The sequence below is a fragment of the Citrus sinensis genome, chromosome 8 (assembly GCF_022201045.2).
Source record: "Citrus sinensis cultivar Valencia sweet orange chromosome 8, DVS_A1.0, whole genome shotgun sequence".
NCBI lineage: Eukaryota > Viridiplantae > Streptophyta > Magnoliopsida > Sapindales > Rutaceae > Citrus > Citrus sinensis.
In genome coordinates this window covers 14,300,546-14,318,805 of record NC_068563.1, presented here as the reverse complement: position 1 = coordinate 14,318,805, position 18,260 = coordinate 14,300,546, and the positions used below count along the sequence as shown (strand labels likewise).

Sequence of the window (18,260 nt, the reverse complement as noted above, 5' to 3'; positions counted from 1 at the left end):
TGAAAACCAGGTGCTTGAGTATTTCTATTATGTCCACTCAGTATTGGAGCATTATGATTCTGATTACTCTACGAGAAATTTAGGCGTTGCTTCCATCTAGGGTTGTAAGTATTTGAGTACGGGTTGTTTTGAGGCTGTTGGTTATAATTACCCACATAGTTTATTGATGTTGGATTTCCAGGACAGTTATCAAATTCATGTTCTTCACCATAGTACACGCAAGACAATTCAGCAACTTGCTTTACTACTACTGGAGCAGATGTCATGGTTAGTCAATGAGGTTACTTGTGCTGATAAAGCTGTAATTGCATCTATATTATGTACTCATGCTGCTTCTCTTACTACTGGCTGTCTAGTTGATGGCCACTGATAATTATTGTTGGCAATTCTCTCTAAAATTTCATAAGTTTTAGTGTAAGATTTAGATAACAAAGCTCTATTTGCTGAAGTATCAACCATTAGTCTCGTGCTTGGATTTAACCCATTGTAGAAGGTTTCCAACTGTATGCAACAAGGAATGCCATGATGAGGACACCTTCTGAGCAGTTCTTTGAATCTCTCCCAAGCTTCATGCAAACTTTCATCTTCAAGTTGATGAAAGGAAGTGATCTCATTCCTCAATTTTACATTCTTGGTTGATGGAAAATATTTCATTAAGAATTTATCAGCTAACTTATTCCATGTAGTGATGGAATCAGATAGTAATGAATTCAACCATGCTCTTGCTCGATCTCTTAAGAAGTAAGGAAAGAGCCTTAGGCTTAAAGCATTTTGTGTTGCTCCAGTAATTTTAAAAACATCACTCACTTCCAAAAACATCTTGAGATGGAAGTGAGGATCTTCATTTGGTAGTCCATTGAATTGACCCACTATTTGCAACATTTGAAACATCACTAGCTTCAGTTCAAAGTTTGCAACTTCCACTTCAGGTCTAATTATCCTAGGATGTACAACTTGAGGAGTTAACACAATATAATCTCTAATAGCCCTGTCCCTGTCATCTGCCATGTAAATGATATTGTTGTTGCCTGGCTGTCTCTGATTAACATGCTCATTTTGCTCCTCTTGAATATTGATAGGTTGTAATGGCCCATGAGGGTCCAAATTTCTCACATCCTGCAGATTATCCATGTCTGAAATAATTTTTGAATTCCTTTGTTCTCTTCGCAATCTCCTTACAGTCCTTTCAATCTCAGGATCAAATTGGAATACAAGAGATCTATCTTTGCGCATGCAAATGTTGATATGTCAAAAAATAGAACAATTGAAATCAAGTTAGCATTATAAAGATTGACTTCACACTTCGAAAATAAACAATCAATCCCTGGCAACGGTGCCAAAAAATTGTTGGTTAATTTTCAATCAATTGTTGTTGATGCCAATGTGCAAGTGTACACAACAAGTAATAAAGTGATGAGTATTCAAGATCGTCTCCACATGGATTGATGTTACTAGAAATGTTACAGACATCACAATAGTGCAACCTACCTTTATTTCAAGATGAACAAATTGAAAGTTGATTACTACCGAAATTGATAATTGTAAGGAAAGAAAATAAATAAATGCATAAATTAAATAAATTGCGTAGAGGAATCAAATGAGAATAAAGTAGTTAAATGATCAAACTCTCTTCATGGGTTGACTGCTTTTCATCAATCTAGCAATGACCAGCTGTTATTCTACCTACGGTATGACATTCTGAACATTTATTCTCTCCACCCTACAAGGTGAGTACCTATGTCTAGTTTTTGTACAAATCTTAACTTCAAGTATAGCCCTTATGGGATTCAAGATAAACTTAATCCAGGAAACTCAAATTAAGATCAAGTATTACTCTAATAATATCTACTAAGATATGCCCTTTTGTGGCTCTATCTTAACTTGAACTATTAAATGGGTGGTCAACTGAAATAACAGTTATAATAATAACTACTAGAGTAAAATGCTATAACAATTATGTAGCAGCTCATAAGAACAGCCAAAAACCTATTTAGACTGTTTGTCACTAAACAACAAGTTTAGTTCATACTTTGACAGAGAAAAACAAATAGTAAAATATTAGTCATGAAATACACTGGTTTAATCAAAGAGAAGAGAAGAATAAGTGAGAACGACAAAGATTGAATCCAAACAACTCTGCTGGATTCTTCAAGGATGCAACATCGGTTCCCTTCAATTTTGATCGTTTTTCTTCTTTTTCTCTTGATCTTTTTCAATGTTAATTCCTTGCCGCCGTTTTTTATGTGATGCGCGCCCTTTTTTATAACTGAAAACTAGGGTAAACAAAAGCCTAGGGCGTACAGGAGTCAAATTAGGTGTTGAGTGTTAGAAAGTGTATATTTATAAAGGAGAAAATCGTCATTTTACATTTCAAGTTTTACTAACATTTTTACTTCTATGTATTTTAGTCTTTTGTAATTTAATTATGTGCGTTTTATTTTAATTAAGTATTTTATGTATTTCAGAGGCATCATGGTCATTTTACAATGAATGAGAGTTCAGACAGCAAAACAGACATCACTTTTGAAATCAGGACAGTTGAAAACCTTAGGAGGAGCATAAAAGGAATATCAATTTTCACATGTACGGTACTATTCACATGTAAGGTAGTGTCTACATTACTGTTCACGACACTGTTCACATAGACGGATCAATAACGTGGCATTGATCGATGATGTGACATTGAATGATGAGGTGTCACGATTCTATTAGACAAAATTCTTATGCACTGTTGATCGGTGACATGGCAGCATGTTAGTGGACCAAAAATCGTGCGTATGGTACATACATATACACATGATTATTTTCAACCAAACCGCATCACTGGTCAAACCGCGTACTGTTAAAACCGCGCGGTCCAACCGTGTACTGTTAAAACCGCATGGTCAAACCGCGTACTGTTGAAACCGCGTACTATTGACTGATGACGTGACGCAATCCTGAGCGTCCGAAATATTTTTAATCCGATGGTCATGATTTACTCAATATATCCATAAAAAGGGAGCTCTTCCCCTCTAATTTGGCATCTCTGAATTCATTTTTAAGCTCCATTTTCTGTAATTCCTTCTTCATCTTGTATTTTCTACGTATTTTAATAAATTCTTATTTTACCCCTAGTTCAATTATGAGTAGCTAATTTTTTTTCAAGCTTGGGTTGAAGGTGAAGTCTCAACATGTGCCATGGACTTTATTTGGTAAATTTATTTTCTCGTCCCCTCTAATTTTTGTGGATGTTTTGACTTTTCGTCGATAAATAATAATAATCTTGTCTAGATACCGGCCTGGTTTCATTGGCTCCCTAGTACAAGGTTATTATTATTTGGCACGATAAGCCCTTAGCACCATATTGATTAGAGTGTAATTCATGAGCTGTAGATTCCCCTCTCATGATTTAATTGGCACTAATAAGCAATATTTAGTCCATGGTGCTTGTTGATACGGATCTAGATGTTGAGTGTTAGAAAATGCATATTTATAAAGGAGAAAACCGTCATTTTACATTTCAAGTCTTACTAACAATCCTTACTTTTATGTATTTAACCTTCTTATGATTTAATTACATGTGTTTTATTTTAATTAAGTATTTTATGTATTTTAGGGGCATTATAGTCATTTCACAATAAAGGAGAGATCAGACGGCAAAACAGACATCACTTTTGAACTCAGGACGGTCGAAAACCTTAGGAGGAGCATAAAAGGAAAAATGACACTATTCATATGTACGGTACTATTCACGTGTACGGTACTAACTACGTTACTGTTCACAACACTGTTCACATAGACGGATCGATGACGTGGCATTGACCGATGATGTGGCATTGACTGATGTGGTGTCACGATCCTGTTGGGCTAAAATTCTTATGTACTGTTGATGGTGACGTGGCAGCATATCAGTGGATGAAAAATTTCGCGTACGGTACATGCATCACACAGGATTATTTTCAACCAAACCGCGTTACTGTTCATCCGAGTCAAACTGCGTTACTGTTCATCCGCGTGGTCAAACCGTGGACTGTTGACTGATGACGTGGCGCAATCCTGAGCATCCAAACTGTTTTTAATCCGATGGCCATGATTTACTCCATGTATCTATAAAAAGGGGGCCTCCCCCCCCTAATTTGATATCTCTGAATCCATTTTTGGGATCTATTTTCTGTAATTCCTTCTCCATCTTGTATTTTCTTCGTATTTTAATAAATTCCCATTTTGCCCCTAGTTCAATTATGAGTGGCTAATTTTCTTTCAAGCTTGGGTTGAAGGTGAAGTCTCGACATGTGTCATGGGCTTAATTTAGTAAATTTATTTTCTCTTCCCCTCTAATTTTTGTGGATGTTTTGACTTCTCGTCGACAAATAATAATAGTCTTGTCTAGATACCGCTTTGGTTACACCGGCTCTCTAGTATAAGGTTATTATTATTTGGCACGATAAGCCCTTAGCACCATATTGATTAGAGCGTGGTTCATGAGGTGTGGATTCCCCCCTCATGATTTAATTGGCATTAATACGGATTATTTAGCCCATGATGCATGTTGATACGGATCCAGATACTCAAGTACGTCAATTTAATAGATTTTCTCTTCAATTTATTCTCTCCATTGCAATTCCAATTTTAGAATTTATTCTCGCCATTTTAATTTAAGTCTTAACATATTCCAAATCATTTCCACCATAAATCCAACAACCCATTTACAAAATTAATTCTATACACATAATTAAAATCCACCTCCTCGTGGGATCGACACTCGTCACCATTAGTCTATACTACAATAGATTCGTGCGCTTGCGAGTACATTAAAATTTGCACAACACTAGATACCCAAGCGCTTCAATTATTATAGTATCCACTTTAATTTAATTATGTCATTCTCATTTAAATTCTAGGATAGTCTAAATCACTTTCACTAGAAATCCAACCACCCAATTAGAAAATTAATTCTACACATAATTAAAATCCACCTCCTTGTGGGATCGACACTCATCACCATTGATCTATTCTACAATAGATTCATGCACTTGCAAGTTCAATAAAATTTGCATAATATTAGAAAACTACATATCACAATTCTGCAGATATCCCGCGCTAAGTTTTCTCCATCATTATTCTAGGATTACTACAATAATGGTTGCTCCAGCAACGACTGTAACACTGCACTATTCCAGGTTTTGTTTCACTTCTTTTGTTGCCATATTCTTCCTCCTTTTTGCTAGCCTACTGCCTCAGCATCCCTTCATGGATTATAAACTTCTAAAAACCTATAATTAAGCACATGTTTTGAGCACAAATTCCTTTAAATCAAGCAAAACTTATTAAGACTAAACTAAAATTGATGTTTATGCAAAATGTAACAAAAATGTAATAAAAACACATCATTTACTCTTTAAGTGGTCTTGATTTAATTTTAGAATTGCCATAATAACTCTTATTTCATAGAGTTATCAACAAGTCTTCCAAACCAACTCATGTTTGGGAAGAAAGTTTCTCTAGCAACAACACCAAAGCATTCTAGAGAAGCTATGAAATGCCACCAATACAACCATGGCCGCTAATGGCTATAGGTTGGGAAGATTCAGAAAGTTCCATTAGATCTAACCAAATTGTAGAATCATTCCATTCTTCTAGAAGACCAATCATGATGGAGGGAAGACCCCATTACCCTGCCAATCCAATTTATGTCAACACAAGAAGATTCACTAGACCATCTACATTTGAGACAGGCCAACATTCAGGAGTAGCATTGTTAGATCCTTCAGAAAGGCAACCACAACAGTCTCAATAAGAACAACAACTAGAACGGATGGGTGAAGAGGACGAACAAGGCCAAGAATGGGAAAAGAGAGTCTAAATCTCACATTCTCTTCAAGGAAAATTCTTTTGGAACATTAATAATATCAAACCAAAAGAGAGAATTGCTTATGTTGAGCAAATGATAGCTTGGTATGAAATAGAATGCCAAAGAGCACCACAACTAACCAGAAGAGCAGCCATGCAAAGGCTAGTCTCAGGCTTTACTGGATCACTCAAGCGACAGTGGAGTAACATGTTAACACCAGTCCAACGTGAATACATGTTGTCACGACCATATCCCAGTACTGCGTTATGGAGACCCTTATTATAGATTTCTTCGGATTTAGACCTAGAGAGACATAGTTGGCAGAAAAGTAATTCCTCCAAAATAAATGTTGTGATGTTAGAAAGCGTAAAGAATATTACATGGAACAGGAGCATCTTTACTATATCTTTTTGAAACCCACAGATGTAGTGCACAGAACGTTTGTTCTCAGGCCCTAGTGGATGAGTTATAGTCTCGTGAGGGTTTCCAGCGATGAGATCCACAAACATCATCAAAAATGCCTCAAAGATTGCATAAAGTATATAGCTCAAAGAAAATTAAAAATATTGGCAAAGTTCTAACTTTAATTCAATGGTCAACCTCATCTCATATTGGATTCCTGTGTTGTGTGTGAATTAATTCAACCAAAACTCATTCTCAAAATTTTCAATATCAACAATCCTTGTCTTGAATAATAAACAAAGTAGGTCAAATTAACCTCATCGTCTTGATTTTTTTTTTTTTCACAGGCATAAATTTGCATTTTCTTTTTATTTTTCTTGAAGTACATGCTTTTTCTTTTCTTTTCATTTTTTTTCATAGTCAGGAGCTTTCACTCCACCCCTTAAGGTAGCCTTCTTCTCATAGTAGATTATCCTCTACATACTTGTGGTACATAGGCCCAAATTACTCAAGGATAGCTTCACTCTTAAGGGTTATAGGTAGCTATTTCTGACTATGGTGCCTGGGTAAACTTAAGTAATGTAGAATCGAGGCAGACAGTCATTTATTCACTCTTAGATGTGATGCATAAATTAGTAAGTGTACTAGTCAGCACAAGTAATATAATGAAGATTAGAGTATCGTCCCACAGAGATTGTATATCCTATTAGTTACCAAAATTATTATAACCCTAATTTATTTGAACAATCGAATAGGCAAATTTAGATTAAAAATTAAAATAAAATAAAATAACTAAAAATTAAATAAAGATGCAGGCAGTAATAGAAATCACCGAGAGATTAAAACACTAGGACATCCGATTTCACCATAACCAATCCAATTTAATCCTCCATCTATACTATTAAAATTTACTACCCGTGTTGACAGTAAATTTTCCTAATCTATTCAATATCCTCTCTTGAGTAATATCAAAAATATCTCCACATATTAACCCACTATATCTCTATACAAATTTAAATATGCAAAGATTCATTAGGCTCCATGGAAATTCTTAGAAGAACTGCACGAATCACATTGACACATCTTTGTCTTTCGTTCAATTCATGGCATCCATTACACAGAGCAAAAATACATAAATCTCCTCTCAGTCTAATTATGTATCCTCAAATCATTTAAATATTGGCCAGATATTTAAAAGTATTAAGCACAATAATGAACACTCAACCATGGAATAATAAATTAAAAATAACATAGATTTATGGAATTAAATCTTCATAATTAGGCTACATCGTAGCCCTAGTAAAATAAATTAGTTCATGGGAATATAAAGCGAATCCATTAATTTAAGTGGGAACATTCAAGCAAGATAATAGAGAAGAGGAAAAGAAAAACTCAAGAAGTTGTCTCTCTCCAATCTCTGCAATTGACTTCTCCAAATTGTTGCTCCTAGATTTGCAGTGGTGGCTTCTCTTCTCCTTCTTTTATTTTTTTCTTGCTCTCAGTTTTCTCTCCAATTTCTACAATTTGTGCGACTGCCTCCTTTTATTCGATCCTCAACTTCTTAAATTGTTCGGCTTCCGAATCCTTAAATCACAAGGATTTAAAATGAAACAAACCTAGCCCACTTTTTAAGCCCATGCACACTTACCTTGTAAAATTTAATTGGCCAATTTGCAAAGCCAAAGCCCATCACGTGAATCATTCAAATTGTCATTTGCCAAATAATTCTTTAATGCTCCGCACGTGCTTGCCATATTTGTCAACCAAAAATTCAAAGCTTCCTCATTTGGCTCTTTATTTCTTTCCCTTTTACTTCCATATTATTTCCATTATACTCCAATTTGTTTCCTATTTAAGCTTCTTTTCTCATGAATATTCACAATATTCCTACAATGACAAAATATAAAAATTAAGATAAAAATTAATATAATAAAATATAATTTAACATAAAATTAAGTTATGGAAGCATTAAAATAAGAGATAAATTATGAGCACATCATGGACCAGTAGCAGAAATGATGGAAGCCAAGTTCAAAGCTGATGTAGTAACAAATCTAACAAACTACAGTTTGGCTCAGTTATACCAGATAGCTACAAAACTGATCTAGAATCATTGCAGGAACCAAGACCTCAAAAAGCACATGAAACAAATAGAGAAAACCTCTTTGTCTAAGTACTGCAATGACAAACCCAATAAATTTGGTTGCCATGAAATAAGCAACTATGCTCTTGCTCAAAGAAATTCCAGGGCAAGAAAAGGAAAGCTTGGATACCATACAAAAGCAAAAGGCACCGCTTTGTCAAAAGAAGAAAATTCCAGAAAAGATCAGGCAGGTGTTTCATTTGTTGAAAGAAATGGCATTACGCAAAACGATGCAAGTCAAAGAAAAAAATTCCAGCCAAGTTTCTTCAACTCATTGAAGATCTTGATTTTGATGATGAATACTATGAATGGTTTGACAATCCAGAGCAGGCATTACTCGCAATTAACTCACAATCTCAAGAGTCTGATATATCCAGCGAGTCAGATGAGCCAGAAGAATCTTCAGATGATGAACAAGTTCTAAATATTTCTGAGGAACAACCTGTTGATCTAACAATGCAGACAACACCAGCATTCAGGCCATATGTCAAAGCCATCCTCCAGTTATCAGATAACAAGCATATCGCTCTCACTGCCTTGATTGATACTAGAGTGGTTTCTTCAATTATTCATGGAAGCTGCTTACCTAGAGGCTATCATGTACCAACACAAGTCAGCTTTGCAACAGCAAATGGTGATAAATTTTACAATCATAAGTATACCAAACCAATTGAGCTTTTACCTTTTGGTAAAAGACATAGTTTCTTTACTTATAACTCCTCAGGAGAAGATTTACTGCTTGGAACAAACTTGCTTAGCCTCATTACACCATTCACATTCTATCCTGAAGGATTAAGTTATACAATCACCAATCCTGTTCATAAAAAATCTCATTTCCTCATAATTCCATGGGTTGAGCAATAATCCATTTTTGGGACGGGTGATAAAAGGAAAATCTAGAAAACTCCAGTCCAGAAATTTGAGATCTAGCACAAAGAGCTTTTACAGTGCTGTGCAAACATTCCAAACAAGTTCTGGTCTAGAGAAAAGTATTTTGTTTCAGTCATGTACAAAGAAGGATAGACTATGCCACATCAGACAGCCTCTCATCCAGGAATGCCTCATGACGAAGAATTGTACAAACAGGAAATTTAATAACTCTTGGACCTCAAGCGCATCAGGCCCTCTAAGGCTCATTAGGCCAACCCAGCATTCTATGTGAATAAGCATTCAGAGCAAGTACGTGGAAAGAAAAGATTGGAGATCGACAACAGGAAGCTGAATGATTGCCTACAAGACATTAGGTATCCTATACCTAGAAGAACTCATCTTTTAAAAAAGATAACATTTGTTAAAGTTTATTGAAAGTTCGATATGAAGTCAGGATTTTGGCAGATTGGGATTAAAGATTAGGACAGGCATAAAACAACATTCGTATTGCCACATGGACACTATGAATGGAATGTGATACCATTTGGTCTGAAAAATGCTCTATTAGAATTCTAGCATAGAATGAATAAAGTGTACAACCCTATCTCAAAATTTTTTCTGGTATACATTGATGATGATTTGATTTTCAGCAATAGTGAAGAAGAGCATGCTCAGCATCTCTTCAGATTAAAGAACTAACATACAGGCATGGCTTAGCATTATCTAAATAAAAAATGAAGATTGGACTTGATGAGATTAATTTTTTAAGACTTCACATCAAGGATGGACACATCATCCCACAGCCACATATCATAGAAAAAATATCTCAGTTTCCAGATGAGCTGTTAGGCAAAAAGCAGATTCAACAATTTTTTAGGATAATCAATTATACAGCTGATCATATCTAGAATCTCTCAAAGCTAACAAGCCAGGTCTCGAGACATCTAAAGAAGAAATCTTCACTGTGGTCGGTAGAAGCGACAAATGCAGTAAAGGAACTAAAGCAAAAGCGCCAGTCACTTCCACCATTAAAGATACTTGACAATAGACACCTCATCTCACAAATAGATGCTAGTGATCATTATTGGGGTGCAATATTGATTGAAGAATCCAATGGAAACAGGAGAATCTATGGCTATAAATCGAGACAATTCAGTGAAGCTCAGCACCACTACCCATCCTCAAAGAAAGAAGTACTAGCAGTAATCAAAGAAATCAAGAAGTTCTAATTCTTTCTTTCTCTTACTCACTTTGTGATCGAAACATATTACAAGTACCTCCAAGGGTTACTCAGTAGAAAAGAAGGAGAAATTCTAGATCCTCAACTAGTATGGTGGTTCGAGTCTCTATCGAGATTCTGGTTCAAGGCAAACCACATCAAAGGAGAATCCAACACAGTTGCAGACTTCCTCTCAAGGCCAGTCATGGTAAGTTTTCCAACATTGTGCAACAAGTCTTCAAAGAAACCTTTGGAGTGGTATCAATTACCAACTTCAGTAAAGTCACCTCCTCCAGAATCCAGCATAAGGTTACCACCAACATGGTTTGAAGAACAATTTTCCTACAGCCCTTCTGAAATCATTGAGAAACTCCCAGCAGACATCAAAGAGCTGATCTTTGAAAAAGTCACAAATCATCTGACTTATCTTGCCAACTCTAATGATACATAATGGAGAGTTTGGGCACTGATAGATAGTATTCACATGCATCCAGTAAGGAAAGTTGGAGAGAAGTTTCTACAATTTAAATTATTTGACCCCCATCCAAACATAGACCAGATACATGAGTTTGTCTTTCAACCAACTTTATTCTTCCACCATGTCATTAATGAAGATTCAAATTGGGGACATTATGCGATTTGTGATGCTACGCCACGTGCTTATTACTCTTTTTGGTTACTCCTCAACATGTATCTCATGGCTATTCTATTCTAGCCTCAGGTCATCCACAAAAGCCGAAGGTACAACTATGGAGCGTGGTTCGACAGACTTTTTTCTCCCATTTTTCATTTGTCACGTTAGCACATAAAGAATAAAAGAAAAAATACTTTTTGAAATTTTGACTATATCAAGCAAGTTGAAAGCGACAATACAAGCCAATGGATGGGGTAGAAAAAAAACAAGAACATATTGCATATACCTTTGTATGTCAATTCCAGATCAAGCTACAGTTGAAGTATTAGTCTACAATAAAATATTTTCAACATATTGAACTTTGTTGAAAAGTATTGAAGAATTAGGTTGGATTTGTTTGAAGGGATTAAGGGAGCGGCATCTAGGAGAGAAAAAAATAATAATAATGCTTTCGGCTTACGTAAGAATTGTTTTGTAAGATTTTGTTTTAAATATAATATATTTATTAATTTATAGAGGTAAAAATAAAAAATTTACTAATCAATATTTTAATTAATAAAACAATAATTAGTAAATAAAAATTAAAAAATATTTAAATATAATGGGGTTTGGGATGGGGAGTACAAACTAAACCCTACTCCATTAATATTTTAGGGATTTTTTTCCTTCATTTTACACATCATTCTCCAAAAATTATTTAAAATTCACCCCATTTGGGGTAGGTCACATGAAGACTTAAATTCATGGAGAATTTTACTGTCCCTAATTTCACACGATAAGGAGCACGTTTGCTGCCAGCTTCACCAAGATTGTGTAGCAAACGTTGTGCGCCGTCACAACATCTAACCGAGTTGTGCACAGTGATTGTATCAATTGGTTTGGTAAAAGATATAGTTGAATCCATTAGGGTTCTCAACGACGACGATTTATTCGGCTGGGTTTGGTAGCTGTGGCGACTTAAAGATTTAGGTTCTGAAATTGGGTGAGAATCTGACATAGAAATGTATGATGGTGTACTAAGCTGACCAATTAACACGAAGCATGTAAAATTGTTCAAAACTATTAAATTACCCTAAAGTTTTTATTTGGTTTTTGGTCAGCAACTAAATTGAGAGCCGAATTAGAAGTTCGTCTTTTTCTCTAATATAACCACTTAGTCATTTCTAAAAATAAAAAAGTTCACTTTAATTTTTTTTTTCATTTACATGGTTTTTTTCCCACACCTAACATTGACTGGTGCTTATATTTGATGTCAGTTGCTTGGATAATTGTTCTTGAAAGATGTTTATATAGTATAGAAATAATTTTATTAAATTAATCGTGTATTATAAACTTCTATATGTTTAAATTTTGTAATTAATTCAGTTAATAGTAGTTTTTTTCCTTTGTCTTTTGCGGTAATATATTTTTATATAGGCTTTTGGTCAATGATGGAAAACACATTATATGGAATGGTAGCATAGATATTCATTTTCAGCCTCCACATTTATCATTACCTTTGTAATCATTTCATCATCATCATAATTACCAGTCTCTCTCTTTCCTTTCTTTCTTTCTTTTTAGTATCTTCTTGTCATAATGCTTGTACAGGCTCTTAACAAATCCAACTAGCTAAACCATCAATGCCCCATATAGCTATGAGATCTAAAAGACATTAATTTTTTATTTATTTCATCTAATTTGGGTGTCATTTCATTGCCTTCTGACTATTTCCTAACTGTCATTGTTTTTAGTGCATGTTGACAACTTATAATCGTTTCCTTCTTACAAAATATATATTTCTTAATGTTTACGTAAAAGGATATAATGTACCCATTATATTGGTCGTTCTCTCCTTCAGACAATATCACTGCATATGCCGATTCCTATTTCAGTTCCATGTCTCTAGCTTAAACTGTACAGTTTTTACAATGATAGAAACTTATTAATTTTGGTCAGTGATTTGATTTTTGTTATAAGCCTCCATTATCACTTCTCCACCTCCCCCGGTTATTGTTGTTATTGTTTTTCATTATGCACGTTATTATTGGAGATATGGATTAGCTGTTAATGACAATCATGTACTTCATTTCACTATAAAAATTGACTTATGAGATCTGATTCTTCAATGAGTCCTTTTGTTACCTTTTTTTTTCCTCTTTCATTCATTTTTTTTTCTTTTATGTTTATGTTGGGTTGATTTGTTTTTCTTTTATGTTTTTCTTTTTCTACTCCTTATATTAGCATGTGAACATTAAGTCATTAACATTGCATAGAACTTAGAACTTTTGTTATGCAATATTGGGCCCTTGAGAGTTTCAGAGTTCTCAACCCTTAACAATTTGTGTTTTAGAGTATAATAACCTGATGAGTAAAATTGATTATATGTTACTCAAAAGATATATAGTGAGAGTAATTTTTTTTTCTTTTTGGCAGGTTTTTCCAAATTGGCTCTATTATTCTTGCTCTACATGATGTGAGTGATGTTTTTATGGAGGCTGCCAAAGCTTTTAAGAATTCTCATTCTAAGAATGAACTTGGAGCAACTGTGATCTTTGGATTATTTGCAATATCTTGGGTCATTTTACAATTAATATTCTTCCCATTTTGGGTCATCAAATGTCAAGATTTGCCTGCATGATAAATGATTTTGTTAGCTTAAAGGGCTACACATACACTACAAGAAAACAGGCAATAAATAACGGATAATTTATGACAGATTATAAGTATATCATAAAATTATGACAGAATTATGATAAAATTTTCAACCTATCATAGATTTATGATGGGCTTCTGCTAGAAATATTTACTATCATGAATTTATGATGGTTTTATAATAGGATTATTTTTTATCATGAAATTATGATAGAATTATGATAGAAATTTATTCTATTAAAATCGTAAGATAGAAAAATGATTTTGACTATATTTGACTCAAATTTGATGTATTATTTTATTTAAAAAATAAAAGATGTGTTTTAATAATTAAAAAAAATGCCACCAAAACGCTACCGTTTTAGCAACTTAAAGCTTTTTTTCTTTTTTCCAAGTGTTAAACGTTATAACGCTACTTAGAAATCGAAATCCCTAAATGCTACTTTTCTTCCTCCTCGCCATTCACAAACCCTCTGTCTGAAACCCTTATTCTTGCCGTCCTTCTACCGTTCACAACTGTCGTTGCCACCATACTTGATTTCTTCTTGCTTAGTTTCACTTTGGCCTCTAATACGATCTGTCTCCTTCACTTTGTTTCACTCTATCTCCTTGGCTTTTAGATCGGAATGGACGTTGACTCCTCCCTCCTCCCTCCTCCCTGCCACCACCACTGTCCGTTCCTCCTCCTCCTCCGGTGGTTGCACTGATATTCTTGGCCGGAGTAACACCCCTACCTTCTCTTATTTCAAAGACTGGAAGTTTAATTACGGAGCCGATCTAAAAGCCAAGGCGAGCCTTTTTCTTGTCAATTTCGTTTGGTTTGATTCATACCCTTTATGGGTTTTTGAAGATTAAATCTTTGATGGGTTTCTTTTTTGTTTTTGTATTTATTATATAGTAGACACATTATTTTGTTTTTGTTTTTTTTCCTTTTTGTTTTTCTTTGTCTGGCATAAGTTATTTTCCTAAATTTTTGGACGGTTGTAATTAGTGGGTCTATTTCAGTTTTTGGATCTTGCTTCTTGAATATTCAAAGTTGCGTTTTCTTTCTTTTTTGTTTTGGTTGAAGAAATTTGATTATGTTTCACTTCTGTGATTAAGTTAAGTTTCTTCTATTAGCTTTATTTACTCCATAATTTCTTTTTTACTAAGTATTTGCAAATGAATATTCCATTTTACTTTCACTATTTTATTTTATTTTTGCTCTTTTTAACGTTTAGTCAATTATTCTCATCTATGGAGTTTTAAACGTTGGTATGTGCTTAAGCATTGAGTGCAGATGTGGACTGGAAGTGTGCCGATGTATAACATATTTTAATGATATGCCTCATACATGAAACATAATTTTCTAAGGAAATTCTTAAATTTACTTGTAGAATGAGTTATGATTCATAAATCTGGAGTACATAGTAATTGATGTCCCTGAATGTAATGGAATTCAATAGAAATTATACTGCAGGCTAAGGAGTTTTTAAATCAGGCTGTGATCAATGACGTTACTATGTTTTTTTTTTCCCACTCAATAGAGAAATTTAAAATCTGTTTCTTTTGGATCATTTTAAATTTGCTAAATTTCAGGTATTGGCACCAATTCATGTACTCTTCCTATTGGTTTGATCTTATCTAGATATGTATCACAGCAAGCACTTTTGCTGGCCTTGAATAGGCCATATGCAGGATCACAAAGTTATTGGTATTTCTAATTTTTGCCTTTTTGTGGAGGGGAATGCTACCTCTCCTGCTGTATCAAAGTCTTTGAGTCAATTTCAGTGAGATCTGCTTCCTCAATTGCATGTAATAATTAGGACTTTTCACTTTTGTTTTTCAAATATCCATAGCCATGAACTATAACTTATATGTTTGCAAGGGGTAAAGGTTATATACAGAACAAGAGAACTAGAGGAACAACAAGTCAAAAGGTCAGTGTATACTGATATTCGATTTAAATGGTCAATGTTGATAGAGATTATTTATTTTTATTTTTAATTATGCATAGTTTTATCCAATTTCTAATTGTTTCAACTAAGATGCAACACACTTTGTTTTGAGTTTCTTGTGTGCATACACAGACTTTTAAAACTATGACGTAAATGTGAAGAGTTTATGGCATTGGGTTGGGGGTGAGGGGTTTAAATTTTGTTGCAAGGTTATTCAGTTTTGTTTGTTTATTACCTGAGATAGCTGCTGTAAGACGTACCTAGCAATATTGATATGGTAGTCTTCCTTAATTATGTGAGTGGATCAGTACTTATTACACGAATAAAATCTCATTAGTATATTTTGGTGCAAAAAGAATTTCACACTCTTTATTTTGATGGCCCCTTTGCATTGTCACGTTGACATGAACGATAATCATGCAATATAATTTGTTTCAGGAGAGTAGCATTGAGTGAGATGATATCAGGGAGCCTTATTGAGGTAGGATCTCTCTTTTGGTTGCTTCCCATGCTTCTGGCTAGGCAAACAGATAAATCAATGTAATATCAGTCATTGTAGGCTTGTTTATTAAAGGCTTCACAAGTTTTTTCTAATATGATTATCATCTGGAACTTTTCTAGACACTCTTGGATGGTTGCATCTTAACACGAGCACAAAACATTCCTAATTGTTGATTTATCATGTTGTCACATGTCTCAATGTTTAAGAAGAACTATGACCATCTTCCTAAAGATGTTTACTTTGGAAACTATAGGGAAGCAGCCTGCAATAATCTGCAGTTGCAGCATAAAAACAGTACTGGGTATATGGTTGGAATTACAATGCTGTTGGAAGATGGTGGGTTGCTAGGTATGAGTTAGAGTGTTGATGGGTATGTGGTAGTTGGAGTATTGCCACTGGAAGAGGGTAGTATTGCTGCTGGAAGTCTTGCTATTGGAGTATTTCCATTAATCTTTGGGAGTTTTGCTGGGTAATTTGGCTTGGTGGCTGGAATTTGAATTGCTTTTCTTGAAGTTTAATTGGAATTTAACAATTGTTTTATATTTTTTTATGGTTCTTTTTAATTTGAGATGTTTTATTATGTATTGGTGGTGATGACATTGGATATATAATAGATGTATTTATTTTGAAATTAATTTGTTGGATTGAATGGATGTTAATTAATATTAATTGTTTTTAGTTTTTTTGACAATATTCATTTTTATTAATTAATTAAATTTGTAAACAAGAATTCATAAATAAATTATAATCATAATATAATTTTTAAAAAATATATATATAGCTTTATGACGGGAAATACCCATCATAAAGTCTTTCATAAAAAATTTCTTGCCAAAATTGAATAATAAATTTACAAATGACAATTTAATTTCCTGCCAAAAATTTAAAAAAATGGGACAAAAATTTAAAAAAATTTTAAATTTTGAATTAATTATTTTTTCACATTAAAATATTATGTGATAGATATATGACTATAACATGCCATCATGAATTCATGACGGAAAATATTCTATCATAAATTAATGATAGTGATAGATAACGGATGAACTGTTTGTCATGCACCATCTTTTATGACAGTTATTTTCCGTCATCTATTGCATGTTTTCTTGTAGTGGTAATGTAATTTTGATGATAACAAACATGCGTTTTAAATGATTTGATAAATATTGTATTTTACATTTTCACTAGTTCTTGAAAAATAATATTTATGATGAAATGAACCACGTGAAATTAAGTTCAAGACACTCAACGGACAACAGCGCGATTAAGAATAAAGTTTAGAGCTCAACGGATTCATTATTGGGACAATTCTTGTAAAGCCAATATGATTTTAATGTATATATGGTTTAACATTTGATAAACTCAAGATTTCGTTTAATAAATCATTATTTTTCATAAATTAAACATTTTACAATTATAAACCAAGCATTTATCATGCAGGAATTTTTCAATCATAAATTTCGCCACAAACAAAATAGTTTACCCACTAAAATTAACCAGATAATAATTCACTTGTGAAAATTAATTTTCCCGCTAAAATTTTAAATTTAAAATAAAATTCAAGTTTCATGCCAAAAATTTAATTAAAATATTCAATTTTTAAGATGACAGACATATGATTTTTAAACACTATCATAAGTTAATGACAGACTTTTTCTCTATCATAAAAGAGTGACAGATACATAGATGATGGATAAATTCACTGTCATCCACTCCCTTTTATGACAGTTTTTTCCTGTCATCTATTGCTAGTTTTCTTATAGTGAATGAGTAGTTTATTAATTTAAATTTCTACTCTAAAATTTTTAAATCAATTTTACATCTATTCTTGTAAATTTATTATGTTGAAAGCTTTAAAGTATAGTTTAGTAATGTGTTTGATAAACTCTAGACTTGGTTTTACTCATAATCACTTGCATTCAAATGGTAAAATGTTGGCTAATATTAATTTTCTTTTGGAAATCGCAATAAGATTAATGTTATGAGGTTTCATTCTAAACTTCTCTTGAGATTCTTAGGTGAATTTGGGGTGTTACAATTCCTTTAGAGTTAATGAGGTAAGGAATCTCCAGAAATTGAGATTTTC

General features: G+C 33.5%; 1 long non-coding RNA gene and 1 other non-coding gene across 2 annotated transcripts; both read left to right on the top strand.

Annotated features, from left to right (window-relative positions):
• The first annotated feature begins 517 nt into the window (after positions 1–517).
• Positions 518–624, top strand: LOC112499396 (small nucleolar RNA R71). Its single transcript, XR_003067007.2, has one exon. It is a non-coding gene; the product is annotated as a small nucleolar RNA R71 (small nucleolar RNA).
• A 13,522-nt stretch (positions 625–14,146) lies between these two features.
• LOC107178244 (uncharacterized) lies at positions 14,147–16,805 on the top strand. The gene is made up of 3 exons (XR_008051093.1): positions 14,147–15,654; positions 16,111–16,153; positions 16,428–16,805. It is a non-coding gene; the product is annotated as an uncharacterized LOC107178244 (long non-coding RNA).
• Positions 16,806–18,260: the final 1,455 nt, after the last annotated feature.